Source organism: Mus caroli, chromosome 9 (genome assembly GCF_900094665.2).
Source record: "Mus caroli chromosome 9, CAROLI_EIJ_v1.1, whole genome shotgun sequence".
Lineage (NCBI taxonomy): Eukaryota > Metazoa > Chordata > Mammalia > Rodentia > Muridae > Mus > Mus caroli.
In genome coordinates, this window is record NC_034578.1 from 115594357 (window position 1) to 115599520 (window position 5164).

General features: G+C 45.8%; 1 protein-coding gene across 2 annotated transcripts in view; it reads left to right on the forward strand.

Annotated features, from left to right (window-relative positions):
* The window catches only part of Mobp (myelin associated oligodendrocyte basic protein), a 30386-nt gene extending 25725 nt beyond the window's left edge, over nucleotides 1-4661 (forward strand). For both annotated transcript variants that reach the window (XR_003837625.1, XR_003837624.1), the window contains 2 exons: nucleotides 1956-2034; nucleotides 2153-4661. The gene's annotated coding sequence lies outside the window, so the exon portion shown is untranslated. The remainder of the gene's footprint in view (nucleotides 1-1955; nucleotides 2035-2152) is intronic.
* The last annotated feature ends 503 nt before the right edge of the window (nucleotides 4662-5164 follow it).

Below are 5164 nucleotides of genomic sequence, written 5' to 3' on the forward strand. Positions count from 1 at the left end.
CACTTTGTAGACCAGGCTGGCCTCGAACTCAGAAATCCGCCTGCCTCTGCCTCCCGAGTGCTGGGATTAAAGGCGTGCACCACCACGCCCGGCTGATTTTCTTAATTGATAAGGGAAGACCCAACCTGAAAGTGGCTGGCATCATTCCTGGATTTGGGTTTTTGGAAGCTATCAGAGTAGAGCAAGCTGGCTGAGTGCTAAGCGTGCACACACTCACTTCTGTCTGTTCCTGACTGGGCTTGCAGTGTGACTTTCTGTCTCCAGCTCCTGCAGTAAGAATTGTGAGCTAAGGTAAACATTTTCTCCCCAAAGTTTCTTTTTCCAATTTGTTTATTTTATGTATGTGGGTACACTATTGCTATCTTCAAACACAGCAGAAGAGGGCACTGGATCCCATTACAGATGGTTGTGAGCCAGCATGTCGTTGTGGGGAATTGAACTCAGGACCTCTGGAAGAGCAACCAGTGTTCTTAACCACTGAGCCATCTCTCTAGTCCCCTCCCCTAAGGTTTTTACTGTTTCTTTTTATTTTTAACATCAAGACATGTTATCACATCAGCAGAAATGAAACCAGGATAGAAATGGCCGGACTTTGAACACATCTTTTATCATCCCTCTCCTGACTGACAGAAGCAAACGGGAGATACCTGCCTTGCCCGTTCTACAGAGATGTTGTGTAGACCAAGAAAGAACTTAAGCTCTAAAGGTTGAGTGTATGTCGATGGTGACTAGCTTTTACAAGACTATCTGGGGACAGCTGGGATGCTCTGGGAAGTAAATGTGACTTTAAAGGTGGCAGATCCAGGCTTTTCCCTACCTCGGGCACTAACCAGTGGTGTCCTGCCAACAGCTCTGCCTGTGGCTTTTGAGTCATTCACCTGTTCAGAACACAAGAGAACCTTCCAGAACCCCCCCCCCCAGCCCTGCAGTTCTGTGATTTCAGTGGACTGTGTTGTCTTTCAGCTCAATCAATAGATCGTACATGTGCAAGATAAGGGAGTGGATGTCTGTGCAGTTTCTGTGCTTGAGGTGGGAATGTACACAGAAAAGCTGAGTCCCTTTATTTCCTGGGTGGGGCAGTTGCTGGTGGGTGGGTCTACCAGACTCGACCCTGGAGGAGCAGTGCTGTGGTCTACTGTCCTTTGGTGGCTGCCTGTCTTTTATCTCTCACAGTGGTTGAGCTACCACCACATCTGTCCTCTAGCATGCCTACAACTCCAAGTCAGTAAACTGAAAGTGTGTACCTAGCTGTAACTTGTTGTATGCATGTGCGTGTGCTGGTGTGTGTGAGTGTGTGCTTGTGCGTGCATGCATGTGTGTGTGTGTACATGTGTGTGTGCATGCATGTGTGTGTATGTGCATGTGTGTGTGTGCATTCGTGTGTATGCCCAAGTGTATAGGTCTGAGGATAACTTTTGGGAGCCAGTTCTCTCCTTCTACCACATGGGACCCAATATCAAACTGCGGCTGGCAGATGAGGTAGAAAGCGCCTTTATCCTCTGCACCATTTGCCAGCTTTATCCATGACTGCTTAAGCCGCACGATTTTTCTCTTATTTTCTGAGTCCTTTTTGGCACCTCTTCTTCTGTTTTTATCTTAGAATAGGCTTCTTCTCTGGAAGCTAGATACATGAGTCAGACACAAACAAGCTACATCCCCAGGGCAGGAGAGGGGGTCCTTTCAGTTTACTGACTGGAGTTGTTGGTTGAGCTGGTTTCAGGGGTGTGGCGTTCCACGGGTCTTGCCCCTCTCTGACCTCCCTATCCTCAGGGCCAAGAGTGTGACCAGAGCTCGGGTGTGTGCCTCCCTTCACAGATATGTCCTCCTCTTCATAAGAGAGGGTTATCTGCTTCTGAAGGATGTAGGAGGCCAACGGGAACGCTGAGGTCCAACCGCCAGGAGAACCAGGGGAGGAACAGCTCCATTTAGTTCTGATGGTTTTTCTCTCCCCTCAGCACGTGGACGATGTCATCCCATCACCTCCCTCTATAACTGCCAGCGAGATATCTCTGTCAACTGTCTCGACTCTCCCTGGTAAGATTCTTTTGTCCCTTCCGTTATTTTTAACAAGATTTTTCCTCTCTGTCACTGACATTCCAAACGTTGGCTGTGATGTCACTAAGTACAGATTTTATGTGCTTGTTCTGCCCAGGATTCAGGTTCTTCAGGCTGAAGATTCTTGTGTCTTCTTGGATGTGCAAAACAAGGCCATGGTACACAACCATCCAAACCCAAACGGCAAATACAAAAAAGAAATTGTCAAGGGTTGGTGGTGACGTGAGAAAAATCCTAGCAGCTTCCGATGGGAGTCTATACATTGTCACCACTGAGCTGTACTCTGGGGACACTGTCAAGGCAAAATATCTTAAAACCTCTAATCAAGTGACTGCAATTTTAGGAATCCATCCTGGAGAAAACTCATACCCTTTTAGAGAAGGAGAAATGCACAAATTTGTCTAAAAGATCGTGGTTTGTAGTTAAGAGAGGTGGAATGAAACTAGCCAAAATGTCTGTCCACAGGGAATGAGAGAATCAATTCTGGGACGTTCACAGATAAAGTCCTAACAGCGGTTAAAAGCCAATCTGTCAGATAGACCATGTCACGTAGGTAAATCTAGAAAGCAAACTGAGAACTATAAAAATCAAGTACCGGGCAGTAAATGCAGTATGACGTCCTGGGCCTGAATATTGACACCCCACAATCCTGCATTGGTTATTGCTTAATAAGGAGAAGCCACAAGATCTCATACTTTTTCTATAATGCAATAGGATTTAAAAATGACAGCAGAACACAAAGGCACTAGAAATTGTCCTGTCAGAAATAAAAGTATAAGAAATAATTCCTGGCTTGAGGAAATAACCCAGACTAAAAGCTACATAGAAACGGCTTAACAGTACTGGCAGGGCATATATTTGTTTGGAGAGGGTCGATGTGAAGTCTGTGAATAGTCTGGGATGTTTACAAGGTTGCATAAATTTTAAACACCAAAAATATTTGTATTGAATCAATTTTGGGTCTGGGCTATAGAGTCCGCCTTGTGATGGTTCCTGACACGAGAGAAAAGGGAAGAAATGGAAACACAGCTCTCGAATTTTCCTTTAAAGACCAGGTAGGTAGGAAAGGACAACAGGATGTCGGGGAATGTGGAGGGATGTAAAACAGACAGTATTACGGTGGGGAAAACTCAGTGTAGGGCGATAAGAACATCAGAATGGCCTTGTGCTGGGAGCCGGGGTGGCCAAGCACAGGCAGATGCTTGAAGACCCCAAAAGTCACCATGGCGTCCTCACAGCCAAACCCGGCAAAGTTCAGATCAAGTGCACGGATGGGGGCCATGTCAGTGGAAACTGTCGAAGGCATGCAGAGGGGGTGAGGAAGACAGCCAGGAGGAAGAGATGGCTCAGAATGCTGCACTACAGCAAAGAAGAAGCAGGCCAAATATTGTCCTAAGGCAGCCAAGGGGTCCCGCTTCCTCTCCTGAGGACACTGTGGCTCCGTGGAAGTGCCGAGACAGAGGCAGGGGAATTTAACTGCACAAAAACTACACGCAGAAACTCAGGTGCTAAATGAACATATACGTGACCACCTTTCTGAGGACCAGGTTCCAGTGAGTGCCCAGGGCTGTTACCTTCTCGACGGTAACTGAGCTGAGAAGAATGGGAACGGGATAGGAGCACACAGTAGCCCATTGGTGAGACAAATTCCCAGGCTAGCTTCATCCAATCTATTAAGGAGACTTTATGCTTTTTCATCTTGTTTACATTTTGGCAAAGCAAAGCCCATCCTGAGGGCTCGTTTGTCTCCGCCCTCCACGCCGCCCCTGAGACACGGAGCATGCGCATTAACCCAGAGCGCGCTAACCCATGCGCAGCGTTGGACGTTAGCTCATTAATGTGAATAACCAGAAACCACTAAATTTTGTTTGTTGTAGAAATAAAACCCGGGGATGGATCAAACCTATCTGGAGACTGCTTGAAGCTGATGGGTTACTAAGCAAAATGTGCCTTGGAATTCGTCACTGAGTCGCGTTGTAATCATTACGTACTGTTTTTCTACTTAACATTGGCTCTCAGGAACATTCCCCAGTAAATACTGGAGAAATTTCATAAAACTCCAAAAGCTGTTCTTCATAAATTTCTTGAGTAGCAATTCAAAGCCACAATGTCTGACATTATTCTGAATGTTAATTAATCTTACATTTTGGGAGAAACGGAGGCATGTGCCTGGAGTTGTTGGGGTCTCCAGGTAGAAATCATCATAGCATTTACTAATTCCCATGAGGTAAATATTCCCGCAGTGACGATACTCAGCGGTATGAATGGGAGAGCTGGCCGCATTGGCTCCCGCGCATCGTTTATTGCTCTCTCGTGACCTACCCTTCACTATCTTCATCCACATGCACAGGCTGGTGCAAGGCAGATAGCTGCTTACCTGTGGGCCTCTATGCAAGCAGAGTTTAATACACAAAGTCATGGGCTGGAGAGACAGCTCAGTGGTTAGAGCACTGGCTCCTCTTCCAGAGGCCCTGGGTTCAGTCCCAGCACCCCCATGCTGGCTCACAACCATCCATAAGTTCAGGTGGTCCTTGGCATCTGATGCCCCTTCTGGGCTCTGTGGGCACTGACATGGTGCACATACATATATGTGGACAAACCACTCACAAGCATAAAATAAACAAAATTTTAAAATGTGTATCTAGCCGGGTAGTGGTGGCGCACACCTTTAATCCCAGCACTCGGGAGGCAGAGGCAGGTGGATTTCTGAGTTTGAGGCCAGCCTGGTCTATAGAGTGAGTTCCAGGACAGCTACGTAGGATATATAAGATAGATTCAGTTTATGGAGCTTCAATGGGGAAATCTGACAGGATTAAAAGATTACGTTTATTGACAGGGTCTCACTATGCAGCCCTGGCTAGCCCAGAATTCCCTGTATAGACAGGTTGGCCTCCAACTCGCACATATCTGCCTGCCTCAACATGGAATTTTTTTTTTTCAATTTGAGAAATGGTATTTTTATTCTATTTTACATTTGACCACTGTTATTCTTTTTTTAAAATTTTGTTTAAAGAATCTTTTTCTTTTTTAAAAAAGATTTTTATGTATGTATGTATGTATGTATGTATTTATTTATTTATTGTTTTTTCGAGACAGGGTTTCTCTGTAT